Raw genomic sequence first — 20,901 nt, forward strand, 5'->3', positions numbered from 1 at the left:
TAAAAATTCTCTTTTTTATTATTTTTAGTTAAGCATCTCCACCTAATTTTTATTTTTATTTTTAAAAGATTGGTGTAACTTTTTATAAGAATACTAGGTGTCGTTGCGTGATATTTTAAAGATAAATTTATATTTTCTTGGCATCCAAACACACTCTTCAATTATTGTTCTTGGAGGGTGGGAGGGTAGAATATTATTCACTTGAAACAAACTTTCCATATATAAAAATCCATTTTCAATGATTTCTAAGATGCATTAAATTCAAATAGAGTAATAAATTAATTTCATAAAAGAGAAAATATTAGAAAAAAGAAGAAGAAACACGAAGTGGGAAAAGTTTTAAGAATTTAGCGCCAAGCAGAGGCCACGGTGAGAGTGCGTCCTCCCCATCCACAACAAATTCCGCCGTTTTCTTCTTCGACAGCGAAGCCCGAGTTGACTCGGCCCGCCAGGTTGAGTCGCGATTTGATTGACTCGGCAATGTTCTGACTCATTGGCTTCAACTTGAAACCCGCCATGCTCATGCGTGCCCTCCACTTCCCGAAAACCTCGCATCTCTCCACGCGATCTCTCCCTTCACAAGCCAATGAGTTTCGGATCTTCCGACTCAGTCCGTCCTCGACCTCAACTCGCTCCGAGCTGTCCCTCCCCATTGTTGACTCTAGTGACTCAAACAGTGGTGCGTAATATGAGATCGACTCCGCCACGCGAGTTACAAACTACGATGTGTTTGTGTTCATTTCTTGTTCTACCAGCGTTAGCACGCGCGGGGACAGTCCTTTCACGCGCCGGAGAAGTTCATCTCGTGGGTTCTCTGTTGTGACGCTCTCATCGGGCATTCTGTACAGTTCGAACGCAAAGTTCACCGCCAACGGTTCGTCCGGTTGGCATCCAAGCGACTCACGAGTCAACTCGTGGAGGTTTTTCGCCACCACTTTGAATTCGAATCCCATCCCGAATCGTTGGGCGGTTCGACTCAGCATATCGGCCACCGTCTTTAATCTCTCTTCCACGCCATTTTCAGCGACGGCGGTGATCTTCACCGTCGCTGGCTTCCCATTCTGACGCGCAGATAGCATTTTGAGAAGATTCACGTACTGAATTCCCTGTCCGATGTCGAAACCAACTACATGGATCCTGTTTCCACTGACTGGTTTTTCCTCTAATACGGCTTCAAGGATGGCGAGATTAGCCGCCATGAACCCCACTTTGAAACATGGAGAGCATTCAAAGAGCAACTGAGTTGATTCGGCGTGTTCTTCGCTAAACAGCTCTGTAATAGGAGGAGGAATATCATATCGGTTCATCCTCGATTTCAGTGCAGAGAGAATATACTCCGTGACCCTTTGATCTGAATTACCATTTGGATTTGAAACTTTTGATAAACGGTTTAAGATCTCCGACGCAGACTCTGACTTCCCCTCAGAAATTGACGATGCAGCCTCCATTAACGATTGCTTCGAACAGGTGGATGCTGGAGAAGCGACAGAGGAGGAAGAAGAAGTCGATGACGTGGTAGACGAAGTAGGTGAAGAAGAAATGGGTTTATGGCCAGGACTTAACAAATTCTGTATAGTCTCAGACCACTCAGTGTTGGTAACTACAGAGACCGCATCGCCTTCTTCCTCATCATTATCCTCCAAAAGCTGTTTCTCCAACTCTTGAAGTCGATGGTCCATGACCTTCTTTTTCGAAACATCCTGAGTTAGAACCTTCTTTTGAACCTGAACGGAACTAGAATTTGGGTATGAAAAAGAAGCCTTCGGTAGTACCGAATTATTACTCATGGGTAACGAGCCAGTTGAGAGATTGATGGGTTGAGGGCGAAGATGTTGAGCTAGGGGCATGCCGAACTGTTGAGACGTTAAAGCCGATGAGTTAGTCGACTCTGAGAAATCCATCATAGGTGTGAGAGTAGACATGGGACAGGCATGATGAAAGGTTCTGGGTTTCACAGAACGAAGCAGAAGGTTTGAGAGAAATTGGTGATTATGATTTTGCTGGTGGATCTGAAAATCTGCAAGAGAGCGCTTGGCGATGAGGCTCCGACTTTCCCGGGCGATCTGCGACGAATGATCCAGAAAAATTGTAGGGAGGCTTTGTTGTTGGGTTCGATACTGGGGATGAGAAGGGTGAAGGTTGTTGTCTGAGGAGGTGGTTATGAGGTTGTTAATGGTGTTTCCCACCATGGATCGGCCAGAACCGCCAAAGAACTCCTGTGCTCCACCGCTGGGGTATCCCGGCAACGACATTTTCTTCTCCCTAGGTCGAAGATTCAGGGAAGAAAGTTAGGAAAGATAGCTAAAAGCTTATATTTTTTAAGCAACTCACGATGATTGGGATGGGACCCACTGAAAAATAAGAGAGAGAAGAAACTAACGAAAAGGGCACGAGGGAAAGCGACGGAGTGGTACTTCTTTTCTTCTTTCTTTCTTTGTTTTTTTTTTCCTGGGATTGAAATGACTCTGGTGAACAATTGAACATAACGGAGGCGTGGGCGTTTAAGAAATCGGGTAAAGAGGTTTATAATTTCTTAGTTTTAATTTTTTTTTAATTAATTTCTTGAGCTATTTCAATAATGCGGCGAATGTGAATGAGTGGGGAGAGGATCTTTTCATTTACTTTCTCTTTTTTCCTCTTCATTTTTACTATTTATTAAATTTATAAATAAAATAAATTTATTTAATAAAATAAAATTAATAGCCATGATTTAAAAATAACAAAAAAGAAGAGAAACTAAGTAGAGGATTTGTTTAGAAATTTATTTTAAAAATAGTTTTTTTCTCTAAAATAAAGTAATAAACAAATTTATTTAATAATGTGTTTTTAAAAAAATATTTTAAAAAATAAAAAATAAAAAATAACTTTTAAATATTTTGTGATTATTATTTTATAAAAAAATAAAAAAATATATTTTTATTATTTTTTATTCTTTTGTTTTAAAAAACATTAATTCTTAAAATAATAAAATAAAAACAGTGTTAAATGATCCTTAGTATCAGAGTTTGAAAATAACTGGATCACTACCGTCGGATTGTCTCACTTTCAATGGATTCCCATCAGGTTCATTGAAGTCAAGCGGTGATGAGCCATCCGAAGCCGAAACTCAGTCTTTGTTCAGTAACGAATAACGATTACGCAACACGCACGCGCGTGTTCGAACAGACAAAGCGTAAAGAAACAGAGATAGCATCGCACGGGACATTGTTTGTAACAGTAAGGGATAGTTCAAACATCACAAAGGAAGAGGTTGTACGTGCTAGCGCGTGCGGGCGTGCATTAGGGGTTTCGATGTTGTCCCCGTGTGGGAATGAATGGGGGATCTTTATTCGGTAGCGATCACATGACGGGATAGTTACCAAGTGATTTCAAAGGGAAAGCAATTTATAAGGAACATGACGACACGTGGACCAATTGTAACCCGCCGTTAGACGACTTGGTGTCGTTTTCTTGTCGTTGTAAGAAATCTTGAGCAGGTACACTGATTCGAAATTCCAGTAACTGGTTTGTTCGAACCGGCGATCCCCAGTCAAGGTTGAATGTTACGGACACGTGTCCGTGGAAATGCAGAAAGAGAAACCTCAAAATACTAAATTATTATTAAAAAAAAAATATAATATTTCTTCAATCCTAAATACAAGAGAGTTTAAAAAAAAAAAAAATTCAATAAATACCTTTAAATTATACTTATTTAAATTTAAAGTTTTTAAATTTTTAAAATTTTATTATAGTTTAACGGTACTGATATGATATTAAATTTTTAAAAAAAATAAAATTATTTTTTATTTAAATTAATATTAGAATTACTCTATTTCACTTATAAGTTATCTTACTTTACTTGTTCATTTATTTATGAAATGTTATTAATTATCCTACTTCATTTGTTTATTTTTTGAAATAAAATTAAGTGAAAGTCTAGTAATGACAAAATGAAATACGACAATGAATAAGTGAAGTAATGCAATAATAATAGTCTTTAAATAAATGAATAATATACAGTATAAGAATTAACAATTTATTTTAAAATAATTTAAATATCTAAAATGAAAACAAGTTGAATAAGGCAATTCACAATAATTCATAAGTAAATTAACAAATGAAGTAAGACAATGAACAAGTAAAGTAAAAAAATTTTAATATTAATTTAAATGAGGAATAATTTTGTCATTTCTTTTAAGAATTTAATATCAAATTAATATTCTTGAGTTGCAGTCTAATTTTAAAAATTTAAGAGTTTTAAATTTAATTAAGTTAGGTCAAGAAATTTTTATTAAAATTCTCCCTTTTAAAAAATATAAGACACTTTGATAAAATTAAAATTTTATTAAATAATTTTATTTTAATATTATCACTTTTTATTTAATTTATGTTTCTCTCTTTTTTTAATATATTAAATAAAATATTATTTTAAAAGTTTATATTTTTATTATGAAAAAAATAAAGTTATTAAATATATTTAATAAAATTTATTAACATGTCAAATTTTATTATTAAATGTTTCATAATTTAATATAGATGGAGTAATAAATTTTTCCTCACCCACTCATTCCTTTGCGTCAAATTAAAGTAAAAATTCCATTCTTAGATTGAAATGACATAAATGCCCTTACGTGAGTTCCCGAAATTCAAATTGGCCAAATGGAATGGATGCTCTTGGTGATGGATTTATGGAATTAAGGGTTGGCCTACTAGGACTCCACGATATTAGAAATGGTCTGACTTGGGAATGCTCGGGTTAGCACAATTTGTCGGAAACAGGATGATTGCATTTTAAGCCATACAAGCCAGATTTTTTTTTTTTATTTTTTATTGTCCTAAATTTGAATCTTCTCATACTATGGTGAAAAATAATTATCATTGATCAATAAAATTCAATCATGCATTCAATTACTTTCTTTAAGCCACTTCCTTTTTCCCCCTCCAACAAAACTATTCAGATTTACTTCTTTCAATCTTTATTATATAACACTTTTAATTTTTTTACGCATTTTAAAAAAGTTAATTTTTTTTATCATAAAAAAGTAAGAGACACTTTTATTTTTATTTTTAACTTTAAATAATAATACAACTATATTAAATACATTCATGCTAATTAAGAAGAGGTAAATTGAAAAAAAGTAGTTTAATTTTTATAAGTTGTTCTATATTTTAGATTAAAAATTATTTCTAGAAGGTATCTTATAAATAAGACTAGATGGAATATTCAACTAAGATACATTTTTCATGTTGAGCCAAAAAAAAAAAAGATACATTTTTCATGCATTTGATGAAGTTTTAAAGAATGATTTATGATTTGGAATCATGCTCTTATTACAGGCCATAATCTTAAACAAATTGGCATAAATATGATACATACGTGACATTTTATAAAAGAGAGCCATTTAAATTTGTTCGATATATTCATAAATGTGAATGATTGCAAATGAGTTATTTTCGCAGTGAAAAAAAAAAAACAAAAGAAAAGCCTTAGAATTAATTCCCGGCCCTATCATGGTTCTAATTAAAGAATTTAGTTATAAGATGGAATTAGATATGACACATTATATTGGTAGCGTTTGGTATGTACGAACTCAATTATGGTAAGCAAAAGGATATGGAACGCTTGAGTTTATATCAAGAGATCCCATAATTTTTTTCTAAAAAAAGTCAATTTTATTAAACAACAAAAACAAAGAAACAAATAACACTAATAGCTGAGTCTATAAAAACACCCAGAAAAAAACCGACAAGTGCAAACTAACCGGCCCACAAGCTTAAAAAAAAACCAAAAGAAGCAAAAACTACTTGTGGCACTGTCACATAATTATCTAAATACGACGACCCATATTTGATGATTGTATGAGAAAAGCATAAAATAAAAAGGTACTAAATACTTGAAGGTTATTTTAAAACAACCTTCAAATAAAAATCGTTAATTATATACCATAAACATATTTGATGCTTGTTTTAGAATACCTGTCAAGTATATGCTTAAAATATTCAACAGTTATTTCAAAACAAACATCAATTATATGATATTAAAATAATTTTTAAAATATATATATAGTTGATGCTTTTTTCATAACTGTCAAGTATGTCTGCTATATGCTTAATGGTTGTTATGCAAAAAGCATCAAGTAAGATTTACTTGATTGTTATTGTGCAATAACCGTCAAGTATTGTGTTGTAAACTCCACTTCTCTCTCTATTTTCACTACACATTTTGCAACTCTCAGTTTGTTGAAAACACTCCAACCCCTCTCAAAATAATTTTCCGACATCCTTGTAGCCAAAATCCATCATTTTGCACTTGATTCTTCTTGAGTCTTGGCATCACTGTACTCGTGGGTGCTCTTTGTTTCCTCTTCAATTATTGTTTGCTCATGTGGGTGCTCTTGGCCATGCTCATGGGTCATCTTTGAGGCTGGTTTTCTTCATTAAACTTTGTTTTGAATTTGTGGGGTTGAAAAGAAGTTGAATTAGATGACTTGTTTTGGGTTGGAGGTAGCGTTTGTTCTTAGATTGAGCTTGAACTTGTTTGATTTGTTGATGCTCATAAGATGTTTGTTAAAATGTGTAAAAGAACTTGAATGCTTGATTGCTTGCTTGATTACTTGAATGCTTGATTCATGGGTATTATATGAAGATGTTGCTTGAAGTTGAATGCTAGATTACTTGAATTGTTGTGTTGAGTATACTATAATTTGCAAAACTTGCAAAATTCAAGGTTTGATTGATTATTTGAATGCCAAAATTTGATTGATTGAATACTTATTTTTGGGATTTTACTAAATTCACAAATGGATCTTGATTGAATGCAAAATTCTCTAATAAAAGAATAACTAAAAATGCAATATATTTTTGAGATTTTACCAAATTCACACAAACTTCACTCTTATTTTATGGGATTATATATTGTTGTTGTTGTTGTTATTGTTAAAAATGATTTTTCTAAGGACATAAATCTTAGGAAAAACTCAATTTTAAACTGTTCTGTTATCAATTTTTTTAATTATTGTTTGTTCATCAATTGATTAGGTATAGCACTATTAGATTAAAGAGGAAAAATATATCTTTTTGGTTAGGTTAATTATTAATTATTAGTTTAATTAGTTTAGTTTGGATTAGGCATAATACTCAATATATATTTTTTAAATTAGGTTAGTTATTAGTTTAATTAGTTAAAAGTTCATGACAAAATTAAAGAGGAAAAATTTGGTATGATTAGTGACTCAGGGATTACCATTTTAGACAAAGTATCTAAGGTAATATATTTTATCTTCTGTATTTACTTTACTATTTTTTTATCTTAGAAATTGACTGGTTGGAAGTAGAACTAGTCAATAAGTCACTGGTCGAAAGTGCCTTCCAATGCTCTAAAATCCCTTGCTCCAGTAGCCAAGGCCTTCCTCTCCTCTCTCTTTCATGTTTCTCTTCCCTTCCTTTTTGAACTCCCATATAAATTCATGATTTATTAAGTCACTTTCTATGCAATGTGTCGTGGTGCAAGTAGTATTAGCCGCGACACATGGCACAGTAGGAAAAATTATTTTCTTACACACTTTGTTTCAAGACGTTGTCCTTTCACTTGTATCAATTCATTTAACATCCTAATGAGTCAAATTATCAAATAGCCATCCAAACTTCTAATCACTTGCTAATTACTAATTCATTCCTAATTAATAGCTAATCATAGGATTAGAAAATCAAAATATTATAGTTCTCCCCTCCTTTTAAGAATTTTACCTTAAAATTCATAAAACACTTAAACATATACCTATGGAAATAGATAGGGATATTGTTGTCTCATCTTATCCTTTGTCTCCCACGTAGCTTCACCAAGATCCATGCCTTGCTATAAAACCTTTACTGATCATATTGTCTTGTTCCTCAATTATTTGTCTTTCACATCTACAATCCGCTCTGGCTCAACCTTATAGGTCAAATTCTCCTGGAGCTCAACCTCTTTTAGTTCTATTATATAAGAAGGGTCTAATTAATACCTCTTAAGTTGTGACACATGAAACACGTCATCCATACTCAATAACTGTGGCGGCAAAGCTGTTCTATAGGCAACTAGTCCAATTCTCCCTAGGATCTTGAAAGGACCAATGAATCAAGGAGTCAATTTATTGGCTTTAATTGACCTTTTGATTCTCATCACTGATGTAACCCTTAGGAATACATGAACTCCCACTAGGAACTCTAACGGCCTTTTATGCCTATTTACGTAACTCTTCTACTTGCTCTGAGCTATTAATAGCCTTTTCCTAATCGACTCAATCTTTTGAGTCATCTGATTTACAATATTCGGTCCCAACATACTTCTCTTGCTTAAGTTTGTCTAACATAGAGGTGATCTATACTTCCTCCCATATAATGCCTCAAAGGATGCCATTTGAATATTAGAGTGGTAATTGTTGTTGTAGGAAAATTCAACTAAAGGAAGATGGCTATCCCAATTACCCTTCAACTCCAATACAAAGGCTCTCAGCATATCTTCCAAATTCTATATAGTCTACTCCATCTATCCATTTGTCTGTGGATGATAAGCTGTACTAAATCTGAACTCAGTACCCATAGCTCGTTGTAAGACTCCCCAAAACTTAGAGGTAAACTTCAAATCTCTATAAGACACAATATTCTTTGACACTCCATATAGCCTTACAACTTCTTGGATATAGATCTCTGCCAACTTTTTTAGAGAATCACTAATCTAAATTGTCAGAAAGTGAGCCTACTTCGTGAGTCTATCAACAATCACCTATATAACATCATGTCCTAGCTATGTCCTTGACAACCCAAATATGAAATCCATAAATATACTATCCCATTTCTACTTAGGGATGTCCAGCGGTTTTAACATTCCAGCTAGTCTTTGGTGTTCTATCTTAACTTTCTGGCAGGTCAAACACCAAGTGACAAAGTCAGTAATGTCTCTCTTCATACTAGGTCACTACTAATATCGTCTCACATCCTGATACATCTTCGTAGCTCCTGAATGGATTGTGTATTTACTACAATGAGCTTCACTCAAGATAACCTTCCTCATATCGGCATCATCTGGCACACAAATCCTATCCCGGTAGACTATAAATCCGTCATCATTAAAATTAAAGTCTCTGGCCTGATTCACTTCAATTTCTTCTCTGATCCCTAGAAGACACTCATCTTCTAGTTGTGCCATTCTTAATTCCTTCCAAAACTCATTACTAATAATAGTGGAAAAGGTACTAATTAATGCCTTTAGTGGTGTATCCTGCTGTGACTTTAGGAAAGATTTCATCAATTTATGCTCCTGTACCGTTAGATTTGCCACATGTAATGTCTTCAAGCTCAATGTGTCAACAACCACATTGGCCTTACCTAAATGGTATTTTACCTTAAAATTGTAATCCTCAAGAAGCTCCATCCATCTTCTCTGCCTCATGTTTAGCTCCTTCTGATCCATCAGGTATTTCATACTCTTATAGTCACTAAACACCTTAAATACCATACCATAAAGGTAATGGTGCCAAATCTTTAAAGCAAACACTATAGATATAAGCTCTAAGTCATGAGCAAGGTAATTCTCTTTAAGCAGTCTCAATTGCCTTAATACAAAAGCTTCCACTCGGATTAGGGATAATCAACACCAGAGCTATATTCAACTTTTCTTTTAGCTTCTGAAATGCCACTTCACACTGATCATCCTAAATATACGGCTAATCCTTCTGTGTTAACTTAGTTAAAGGAGAAGCCATCTGGGGAAATTCCTAGATAAATCTTCGATAATACCCAACTAATCCTAGAAAACTATGTATCTCTATGATTGAACTAGGACATTCTCATTTTAATACTATACCAACCTTATGCAGATCCATAAAAATCCCATCTGCTGACACCACATGTCCTAAAAATATGACTTCTCACAACCAGAACTCATACTTACTAAGCTTGGCATATAATTTTCTATCCTTCAAAATATGAAGCATCGTCCTCAGATGCTTCCCATGTTGCTCCTCATCCTCAAAATAGATCAAAATGTCATTTATAAAGACCATAACAAACTAATCTAGATATGATTTGAAGATACGGTTCATATAGTCCATGAATACTGTTGGCGCATTGGTCAAACCAAATAACATAACCAAGAATTCATAGTGTCCATACTGAGTTCTGAAGGCCATCTTGGGCACATTTACTACACTAATTCTCAACTGATAGTACCCTAACCTCAAATCTATCTTAGAAAAGACTAAGACACTAGCCAATTGATCTAAAAGATCATTTATCATTGGCAAAGGATACTTGTTCTTTACTGTCATTTTATTCAACTGCTAATAGTCTATACAAAGATGCAGATTACCATCGTTCTTTTTTACAAGTAGTATTGGTGACCCCCAAGGTGATATGCTTAGTCTGATAAACCTTTTGTCTAGTAAATCTTCAATCTATTTTTTTTAACTCTACCAATGTAACATCTGAAAAATTTAACCTTACCTAAATCGATGGCAGGCCACCCGTGTAAGGAAAGAGGATGAAAAAGTGAAGCATTATTTTCTGTGCCACATGCTGCGGTGTGTGATTGGTCCACCGCAGCGTATAGAGATAATTTGAACATAACAGGCTCCTCTGTGCCATGCACCGCGGTGGACGGTAGAGTATACCGTGGTGCACGGCGAAAAATCAAATATATTTGATTCGTGAGCTGCATGAAAATAGAAGAAATAAAGAGGAGGAAAATGAAGAGCTTGGTTTTGGCTCTGCTACGGCACGACATTTGGTCCTATTGTTGATAGATTGAAGCTTCCAAACACCCAAGGTAAGATTATGGTGTCTTCTTCTTCCTTTTCCTCTCTCATTTGTTAGCATTTATAGTAGGGTTTGAGTTAGGAGATGGATTTTCAGTCCATAGGAATATGGGTCTGATTCCATTAGTTAAAATGAGATAAATGGGAGTTATTTAATGTATTGGAACACCATATTGATGATTTTAGAAGTGGTTGGTCTATGGGAGCATTTATTATCCGAAAATTGGCATTTATGAGGTAGTTGGGAGAGGTTAATATGCATTAATGATGGTTTGAGGTATTAATAATAATAATTTATATTAATGGAACTTAATGAGTCCATTAGGTTTGAGTGGGTAGTGATTATGAGATGATATAGTAGTGTATGTGGAGTTTTATGTTGATAAAGTTTTAAGAGTTAGGTAATGATGGTGTTCTTGTGGCTTGGATGAATAGAGGTTTGTTTTGGCACCATTTGAGCTTGTTGAAGCTTTGGGAAATTGTTATAGTGAGGGGCAAATCTTTGACCTTTCAAAGGTTTGAGGTAACCGGAGGAAACTTAATTTTTATAGTTGTATGTTAATTGTGTTTGTGAAATGTGATTTGTGAGTTAAATCAATAATGCATATTGGCAAGTTCTTGATTGTGAAATGGTTTTGGGAAAGAAAACCTTGATTCTACCACCCTTAATATTTTATAAAATTACTTTTGATTTATTACTATGGGTGGAGAATTGTGATGAATTATGTGTTACATTACGGAGCATATGTGTTATGTGAGTTCATGTGTTGAGAAATAATTATTAAAATGCATATTATGTGTGAAATGTGCATAGCATGATCAGTGATGGGAGTTTGCCTAGGGAGAGGAGTAGATTGGTTGAAAATTCCACATGGTATTGGTAGTGACCGTTGGAATCGAGAACTAGCCTTAGCACCGATCGTTGGAAATGGGAGGTAGCCCTTGTTCCATGGTTGATTTGGGATTGTCCTACTTATTCTATGAGAGACTCAAACCCAACTAGTCTCTACTGGTTTATGAGGAGGCTAGATTATGAGTACGACACCCCATGGTTGTTAGTATTGGGGGAAACCAGATTACATAATCGAGTAAGTTAACCTTGACCTGGTAGCTTCTCACAAGTGAAAGGCTGGGTTATTTCGTGAAAGATGTAGCCATGTGATAGCCATCAGTTTCGTGTCAGAGGTAACAGGAGGATATAAGGTTGGCACATGATCATACATATAAGTTCGACCGCATGGTTATTAGTTTTATGGTCCGGCACGTGTTAAGGGCACATGGTTGTTATTTTTACAACCTATGTTATGTTTTGTGTGAAATAACATGATATAGTGTTTTATAGCAAGTTTAGTAACATAATTGTTAGTTTTGTGAACCGTAGCCTAGTACTATGTGAAATATGTGTTTACTTGCCTAATTGCATCTATTTACAATTAATATGTAATTGTAAGGGTTAAGTGAAACTTGGTTATTGAGTGGTTGTACTCATCCCTCAATTCTCAATATTTTTAGGAACTAGCTTATCAGATTCGAGTCGAGGAAAACATACAGAGACTTAGGATTTGTGGAGTACATCCTCTATATTCCTCTCTTTAGTTGTTTTCATGCATATTTGTTAATGTATTTGCCAACTAGGATTAATTGTCATGATTGTTGCACTACTTGTATGATTTGTGTTTAACTAGTATATTTTGTGCTCTTAGTGAGTATTTGTTGTGAACCTATGGATAGGGCCAAAATACTTGTGCAAGTAGGAATATATGTATTTTTTGAGAAATATGAATGAAATGGTTGATCTTATGCAACTTTTCCTCCCCCTCTATGTTTTGTGAAAATTAGGGTTGAGTAGTAATTTTGTGAAATAAGTGTGTTTGATTGTGTATGGTGTGTTGCACAAGTCCACAAAAGTCCATTGAGTATGGTCGGAGGGTTGGTATAGGCTATTGGTATGTGTGGTTGAGTTGGGACACCCAATTTGGGAAATTTTATGAAAATGTGTCAAAATGAGTTTTGGTGTCTAACTTTTTATAGAAAATCAGTTTGAATGTGAAAATGGTGCCATTAGCTAGAGCTAGGAGAAAGCTCTGTGTAGACACCAAAACCACCTCAATTAGACGTCGAACAGAGATTTAGGATGAGTTAGAAGTTCGCCTCTCGGGCTATCAAATGACAGCACTGATCTGTCAAATTTCATGTAATGCGCCGCGGCGCATGGCACAAAGAAGACAAGCCGCAACGCACTTGCCGTAAGCCACGACACACATGTCCTTTTCTACACAAAATTTCTTTTTGAGTTTTAAAACTCATTATTTGGGTCCCAATTGATTTCTAAGATTCTGCTTTATTTTCAAAACTCTGATTTGGAGTCCTTAAAATATGTTTGAGATTTGAGCTATTGAGATTGGGATTCCCTTAGAAAGATTTTGAGAAGTTTGCTTTATAAAACCCTACAGTTTAGTAATTCTTAAGGGTTTAGCCCTGGATTACCATGATTGTAAGTTAATTGTAGTTTAACCTTAGGGAGGTTACAACCAACTTTGATGGTGACATTCAATATGAGACTTTTTATATTAGTTCAATTCCAAGTACTAAATCAATTGAGAACTCTACTTTCCTTTCAAGAGGTAATCCAATCATTTCATCTAAAAATACCTCAGGGAACTCACTCATTATCCCAATCTTCTCAATTCCCTCACCATAGATTATACTAGAAGAAAAGAACACCATGTACACATCACAACCTTGTCAGATCAACTTCTCGACACAAACTACTAACAAGAACTTGAACTGCTTAAAGGAATCTATGTCTGTCGACAGCACTGGCAATGAAACAATATTTCTGGCATACTTAAGTGTATCATTATTCGTTCCTAGCCAATCTATGCCAATAATCACATCTATTTCCTTCATAGGGATGCAGTTCATATCAATTTTAGAAATTTTGCCCTCAAAGTGGGCTTTCGCCCCTTGACAAGCTCTACTAGTAATACTAGACGATCCAGAAGGCATAGTTACTCCAACAAGTAGGGGTAACTCTTGTAATGACAGATGCAATTGATCTATACACTCCTTAGATACAAAGGAATGTGTGACACCAGAATCAAATAGTGCTTCTACTTGGTGACCACAATACCTCAAATCAAGTTTGGAGTACTTTAGAATCTTCTTACGTAACTGCAAAAACTTAGCTAGGAATCATAGATCTTTGCTTAGTTCCCTCAACTTTGTCCTTCAGGCATTGCCTTGCTAAATGTCTTGACTTGCCATACTTGAAGTAAGCCCAACATCTTCCTTAATGAGATTGGTTGCAAATGTTGCACTAGGTAACCTTCCAATACTTAGGGTAGGCGCTGGAACATTTAATGCTTGCCTTAAAGACTGTGGAGGCCCAATTCTCACACCCATACTTCTCTGAACTAATCCTCTTTACACTAATCAAGACTGAGATTCTCTATTGAAACCCTTTTTTCATAAGAACTGGGACTACCAGAACTGAATAAGGCTTCTTTGAAACTCTACCTGTCGGACCCAAAAAGGATGAGAATCTCCCCATACTGTCTCGCCTCCTCTCTGCTTCTGCCTCTTTACCCCTCCTGGCAGCCATTCTTAACTTGTAACACATGTCTTCATATGTTGTTATATCAAACAATGCAATCTGTTGCCTGTACTCAGGTTTCATATTCTCTAACAGTCTCTTGGCCTACTAATTGGTATCATTACTATGCTGGAGGTAAGTAGAGTAAAATGACAAGTCATTGAATCTTCTGATAAATTCCTCCTCATCCAAGTCTCCTTTCCTGAAAGTATGAAATTCTTCTTCTTTCTCTATTCCAAATGAGATTGGGAAGTACTAGTCAAAGAAGGTCTTCTTGAACTCATCCTAACTCAAACATATACCACTAGTTAGTCTTATAGATTTCCACCACCTTTTTGTAGCTCCAACCAACTGCACCATGGCTAGGATAACTTTCTACTCAGCAATACAAACCACAACCTTGAAGATTGTTTCTAGTTGCTAGATTCATAACTCTGCTTCACCCTTTTTCATACTTCCATCAAATGTTGGCAGGTTAAACCAAACAACAATCTTTCAAGCACAATTAATTGATGGATTACTGCTAGGAACTTCTTATCTACTACCCAAACCCTGAGATGGTCTAAGCTTACTTTGCACTTCCTCTTGCACCAGAATGCCTTGAGCCTCAACTCTCTCCTCTTATTCTCTTCCTCTTAAAATAGTGTCATGATCCCAAACTATCTACCCTATGTCTACCATCATATTTCTCAATTTTTCTAGTAACTCATCCCTTCTATCTCTTTGCAGCTAACCGATTAAACTTCTAGCTCCTGTTCCTCCTCATTCACTCTTCTAAAAATATCACTTCTAGCACGAGTACCTCTCGCATAATGTATATTATTTTCTCCCCTTTTAAGGACGAAATTAAGAAGGATAGGTGAGTATAAGAGAAAGAGTTGTGTAATGAACAACAATAAGTTGCCAAATTTAAAGATGAATGTAATAATTGATACTAAATGAATTAGGGTCAAAACTCAAGAAATTGATACCAAAATGTAACCCTCCCCCTATATCCATCGATATAAAGAGAGGATTAACTTAATCACCACACATCTAAATTCAAACTTTAATCAAATATTTAGTTTAAAAAGCTTGGACCTAAGACTTTTTTTGCAAAATCATCAAAATCTTAATATATCAGAGCCATATATAGTGGAAACAAATCATATGCATTCATATCAATCATTGCATGCCTTTAAAATAAGGAAATAAGGACAGATTATGGGGCATGAATTGTGATGTGTACCACATATGCCACAGTATGTGGTACAAAGCCACGAGCTCTGACCTCTTCTATTCCATACATAGTGGCATTATGTGTAATGCACTATAGCGTACCCATTTCTCTTGCTGTCATTGGATAACACAAATGATAAACTTTTAGTGCGCACCGTTTCCACATACAACTTCTAATTGGAATGATTCAAGCACTCACATAAATGTTATCTCAAAAGCTAACTAATGAGACAAGTTTGGACACAATCTAACGGTCTAATAAAAATTTAGACACTCAGGTGCAAAAAGTCACTTTTTATAAAAATTTAGCACACCCAAGAGCACAAATCACTGACATGTCTTATTAAACGGTTTTTGGCCTTGAACTAAATCTAAAAAGATCTGTTACACCTGATTGACCATAATATATCACATTTATACATATATGTCAAAATTTAGCCATTTAATAGCCCATTTCTACTTTTGACACTATTCACAATTTGGCACAAAAAACATTCCTTTGGCCATTTTTACTATAATATCACAACAAAATCACACCTTTACACATTCATAACATGTTTACAATTAAATCTTAGCCTCGATTAATCATTTTGCCACACATTCACACACAAGGGCTAAGATTCACAAAATCACTATAATTTTCCACATTTCACAACTTAAATATGCATGCAATCCCTTATGGCAACTTATATATATATATATATATAATATTTACATTAAATTAGTTCATTACAGAAACTTAGAGATTTCACAGCCACTGTAAACTTTCTCAATATCCACTTGATATTAGGAAGGGTCAACCAAATCACCACATTAAACACCAAACAGTAATCAAATATGTTGTTTGAAAGGCTTGGGCCCAATACTCATTTTGCAAAATCATCAAAATCATACCATATCAAAGTAACACATAGTGAAAAACAAAGTTTCATTCAATTCATATATTGGGACTAACACAGATTTCAGAGCGGTAAGCAGAATGCGGCAGCACGAGGGCTCGTGATGCGTGTGGGCTCACTCGGAGTTGGAGGAACAAAAGGAGGGGCGCAGCATGACAGCTTTTGTAGTGTCAATCAACTGATATATTGGGACTCGCACGGATTCGGAGACCCAGGAGAAGGGGCGTAGCGAGGTCTTTTATAGCCTGAATGAATTGATATTTTAAGACACGCACAGATTTAGGACACACAGAAAGAGGGGTGCAACACGAGGACTTCCTAGGAGGTCACCCATCCAAGTACTACTCTCGCCCAAGCATGCTTGACTGCAGATTTTGATGGGATCCGTTGCATTAGTGCAGGTATGATTGCACCCGATGTAGTAGGTGAAATCAATTGATATATCCAGAACTGCACGGATTTCAGAGCTTGGAGCAGAATCCGGCAGCACGAGGGCTCGTGACGCTTGTGGGCTCGCCCGAACTTAGAGGCGCAAAAGAAGGGGCGCAGCACGACAGTTTCTGTACCGTCAATCAAATGATATATTGGGACTTGCACGGATTCAGAGGCGCAGGAGGAGGGGTGCAGTGAGGTCTTCGGTAGCCTGAATCCATTGATATCTTAGGACTCGCACGGATTTAGGATGCACAGAAAGAGGGGTGTAACACGAGGACTTCTCAGGAGGTCTCCCATCCTAGTACTGCTCTCGCCCAAGCACGCTTCACTGTAGAGTTCTGATGGGATTCGGTGCATTAGTGCTGGTATGACCGCACCCGACGTAGTGGGAAAAATCAATTGATATATCCAGACTGGCATGGATTTCGGAGCCTGAAGCAAAATGCGGCGGCACGAGGGCTTGTGATGCTTGTGGGCTTGCCCGGACTTGGACGCACAAAAGGAGGGGCACAGCACGACGACTTCTGTAGCGTCAATCAACTAATATATTAGGGCTCATACGGATTCGGAGGCGTAGGAGGAGGGGTGCAGTGAGGTCTTCTGTAGCCTGAATCCATTGATATCTTAGGACTAGCGTAGATTTAGGACCTACAGAAAGAGGGGTGTAATACGAGGACTTCTCAAGAGGTCACCCATCCTAGTACTGCTCTCGCCCAAGCACGCTTAGATGCAGAGTTCAGAAGGGATCCGGTGCATTGGTGCTGGTATGATCACACCCGAAGAAGTAGACTAAATCAATTGATACATTGGGACTCGCACAAATTTCATAGCCGAAAGAAGAATAGGGCTACACGAGGGCTAGTGATGCAGGTGGACTCGCCCGGAGTTGGAGGCGCAACAGGAGGGCCGCAGCATGAGGGCATCTGTAGCCTTAACCAACTGATATTTTGGGAGTCGCACGGATTTGGGATGCCCAAACAGTGGGGTGCAATATGAGGACTTGCCAGGAGCTCACCATCCTAGCATAGCTCTCGCCCAAGCACACTTCGCTGCGGAGTTCTGATAGGATCTGGTGCATTGGTGCTGGTATGATCGCACCCCAAGGAGTAGGCTGAATCAATTGATAGATTCGGACTCGCATAGATTTCAAAGCCAAAGAAGAGTGGGGCTGCACGAGGGCTAGTGATGCAGGTGGACTCGCCCGAAGTTGGAGGCGCAAGAGGAGGGCCGCAGCATGAGGGTGTCTGTAGCATTAACCAACTGATATTTTGGGAGTAAACGGATTTGGGACGCGCAAACAGTGGGGTTCAACACGAGGACTTCACAAGAGATCACCCATCTTAGTACTCCTCTCGTCCAAGTACGCTTGGCTGCGGAGTTCTGGTGGGATCCGGTGCATTGGTACTGGTATGATCGCACCCCAAGGAGTAGACAGAATCAATTGAGATATTCAAACTCACATAGATTTCGAAGCCAAAAGACGAGTTGGGCTGCACGAGGGCTAGTGATGTAGGTGGACTCGCCCGGAGTTGGAGGCGCAAGAGGAGGGGCGCAGCATGAGGGCGTCTGTAGCCTTAACCAACTGATATTTTGAGAGTAACACGGATTTGGGACGCACAAACAGTGGGGAGCAACACGAGGACTTTGCAGGAGCTCACCCATCCTAGTACTGTTCTCGCCCAAGCACGCTTGGCTGCGGAGTTCTGTTGGGATCCGATGCATAGGTGCTGGTATGATCGCACCCCAAGGAGTACGCTGAATCAATTGATACATTCGGACTCACACGGATTTCAGAGCCGAAAGAAGAATGGGGCTGCACGAGGGCTAGTAATGCAGGTGGACTCACCCAGAGTGGGAGGCGCAAGAGGAGGGCCGCAGCACGAGGGCGTCTGTAGCCTTAACCAACTGATATTTTAGGAGTCGCACGGTTTTGGGACGCGCAAACAGTGGGGTGCAACACGAGGACTTCGCAAGAGCTCACCCATCCTAGTACTCCTCTCGCCCAAGCACGCTTCGCTGTGGAGTTCTGATGGCATCCGTTGCATTGGGGCTGGTATGATGGCACCCGAAGAAGTAGGCTGAATCAATTGATACATTCAGACTCGCATAGATTTCAGAGCTAAAAGAAGAATGGGGCTGCACGAGGGCTAGTAATGCAGGTGGACTCGCCCGGAGTTCGAGGCGCAAGAGGAGGGCTGCAGGATGAGGGCATCTGTAGCCTTAACCAACTGATATTTTGAGAGTAACACGGATTTGGGACGCGCAAATAGTGGGGAGCAACACGAGGACTTTACAGGAGCTCACCTATCCTAGTACTGTTCTCGCCCAAGCACGCTTGGCTGCAGAGTTCTGCTGGGATCCGGTGTATAGGTGCTGGTATGATCACACCCCAAGGAGTACGCTGAATCAATTGATACATTCGGACTCGCACGGATTTCAGAGCTGAAGGAAGAATGGGGCTGCACGAGGGCTAGTGATGCAGGTGGACTCGCCCGGAGTAGGAGGTGCAAGAAGAGGGCCGTAGCATGAGGGTGTATGTAGCCTTAACCAACTGATATTTTAGGAGTCGCACGGTTTTGGGACGCGCAAACAGTGGGGTGCAACACGAGGACTTCACAGGAGCTCACCCATCCTAGTACTCCTCTCGCCCAAGCACGCTTCGCTGTGGAGTTCTGATGGCATCCCGTGCATTGGGGCTGGTATGATCGCACCAGAAGAAGTAGGCTGAATCAATTGATACATTCAGACTCGCACGGATTTCAGAGCTGAAAGAAGAATGGGGCTACACGAGGGCTAGTAATGCAGGTGGACTCGCCCGGAGTTTGAGGGGTGCAAAAGGAGGGCCGCAGGATGAGGGCATCTGTAGCCTTAACCAACTGATATTTTGAGGGTAACACGGATTTGGGACGCGCAAACAGTGGGGAGCAACACGAGGACTTTGCAGGAGCTCACCCATCCTAGTACTCCTCTCGCCCAAGCATGCTTGGCTGTGGAGTTCTGGTGGGATCCGGTGCATTGGTGCTGGTATCATCACACCCGAAGAAGTAGGCAGAATCAATTGATACATTCGAACTCACATGGATTTCAGAGCCGAAAGAAGAATGGGGCTGCACGAGGGCTAGTGATCCAGGTGGACTCGCCCGGAGTTGGAGGTGCAAGAGGAGGGCCGCAGCACGAGGGCTTCTGTAGCCTTAACCAACTGATATTTTGGGAGTCGCAAGGTTTTAGGACGTGCAAACAGTCGGGTGTAACACGAAGACTTCGCAGGAGCTTACCTATCCTAGTACTCCTCTCGCCCAAGCATGCTTGGCTGTGGAGTTCTGGTGGGATCTGGTGCATTGGTGCTGGTATGATCGTACCCGAAGAAGTAGGCTGAATCAATTAATACATTCAGACTAGTGTGATGCAGGTGGACTAGCCCGGAGTGGGAGGCGCAAGAGGAGGGCCGCAGCACGAGGGCGTCTGTAGCCTTAAGCAACTGATATTTTAGGAGTCGTACGGTTTTGGGACGCGCAAATAGTGGGGTGCAACACGAGGACTTCGCAGGAGCTCACCCATCCTAGTACTCCTCTCGCCCAAGCACGCTTGGCTGCGGAGTTCTGATGGGATCCGGTGCATTAGTGCTGGTATGATCACACCCGATGGGGGAGGCTTAATCAATTGATATATTCCGACTTGCACGGATTTCGGAGCCAAAAAGGAGAAGGGGGCTGCACGAGGGCTCGCGATGCGTAAGGACTCGTCTGGAGTCGGAAGGCGCAAAAGGAGGGGCGCAGCACGAGGGCTTCTGTTTCCTGAGTCGATCGATATTTTGGGACTCGCACGGGTTTCGGACGCGCAAAAAGTGGGTGCAACACGAGGACTTCCCAGGAGGTCACCCATCCTAGTACTACTCTCGCCAAAGCCGCTTAACTGCGGAGTTCTGATGGGATCCGGTGCATTAGTGCTGGTATGATCGCACCCGATGGAGCAGGCTGAGTAA

At 38.5% G+C, this 20,901-nt stretch overlaps 5 non-coding genes and 9 pseudogenes across 5 annotated transcripts; all 14 read right to left on the reverse strand.

The window, feature by feature from the left end:
* Positions 1 to 218: 218 nt before the first annotated feature.
* LOC129289507 (scarecrow-like protein 8) lies at positions 219 to 2,267 on the reverse strand (annotated as a pseudogene).
* A 14,514-nt stretch (positions 2,268 to 16,781) lies between these two features.
* Positions 16,782 to 16,899, reverse strand: LOC129297334 (5S ribosomal RNA; annotated as a pseudogene).
* A 280-nt stretch (positions 16,900 to 17,179) lies between these two features.
* Positions 17,180 to 17,298, reverse strand: LOC129297307 (5S ribosomal RNA). Its single transcript, XR_008590169.1, has one exon. It is a non-coding gene; the product is annotated as a 5S ribosomal RNA (ribosomal RNA).
* Positions 17,299 to 17,578: 280 nt separating this feature from the next.
* LOC129297282 (5S ribosomal RNA) lies at positions 17,579 to 17,697 on the reverse strand. The gene has a single exon (XR_008590163.1). It is a non-coding gene; the product is annotated as a 5S ribosomal RNA (ribosomal RNA).
* Positions 17,698 to 17,901: 204 nt separating this feature from the next.
* On the reverse strand, positions 17,902 to 18,019 carry LOC129297386 (5S ribosomal RNA; annotated as a pseudogene).
* Positions 18,020 to 18,221: 202 nt separating this feature from the next.
* LOC129297321 (5S ribosomal RNA) lies at positions 18,222 to 18,340 on the reverse strand. The gene has a single exon (XR_008590182.1). It is a non-coding gene; the product is annotated as a 5S ribosomal RNA (ribosomal RNA).
* Positions 18,341 to 18,544: 204 nt separating this feature from the next.
* LOC129297342 (5S ribosomal RNA) lies at positions 18,545 to 18,663 on the reverse strand (annotated as a pseudogene).
* Positions 18,664 to 18,867: 204 nt separating this feature from the next.
* On the reverse strand, positions 18,868 to 18,986 carry LOC129297382 (5S ribosomal RNA; annotated as a pseudogene).
* Positions 18,987 to 19,190: 204 nt separating this feature from the next.
* LOC129297362 (5S ribosomal RNA) lies at positions 19,191 to 19,309 on the reverse strand (annotated as a pseudogene).
* A 204-nt stretch (positions 19,310 to 19,513) lies between these two features.
* LOC129297348 (5S ribosomal RNA) lies at positions 19,514 to 19,632 on the reverse strand (annotated as a pseudogene).
* Positions 19,633 to 19,838: 206 nt separating this feature from the next.
* Positions 19,839 to 19,957, reverse strand: LOC129297356 (5S ribosomal RNA; annotated as a pseudogene).
* Positions 19,958 to 20,161: 204 nt separating this feature from the next.
* On the reverse strand, positions 20,162 to 20,280 carry LOC129297391 (5S ribosomal RNA; annotated as a pseudogene).
* Positions 20,281 to 20,440: 160 nt separating this feature from the next.
* Positions 20,441 to 20,559, reverse strand: LOC129297229 (5S ribosomal RNA). Its single transcript, XR_008590149.1, has one exon. It is a non-coding gene; the product is annotated as a 5S ribosomal RNA (ribosomal RNA).
* A 205-nt stretch (positions 20,560 to 20,764) lies between these two features.
* On the reverse strand, positions 20,765 to 20,882 carry LOC129297243 (5S ribosomal RNA). Its single transcript, XR_008590152.1, has one exon. It is a non-coding gene; the product is annotated as a 5S ribosomal RNA (ribosomal RNA).
* Positions 20,883 to 20,901: the final 19 nt, after the last annotated feature.

The sequence above is a fragment of the Prosopis cineraria genome, unplaced genomic scaffold, assembly GCF_029017545.1.
Source record: "Prosopis cineraria cultivar Desert tree isolate PC_DT_omini unplaced genomic scaffold, ASM2901754v1 PC1, whole genome shotgun sequence".
NCBI lineage: Eukaryota > Viridiplantae > Streptophyta > Magnoliopsida > Fabales > Fabaceae > Prosopis > Prosopis cineraria.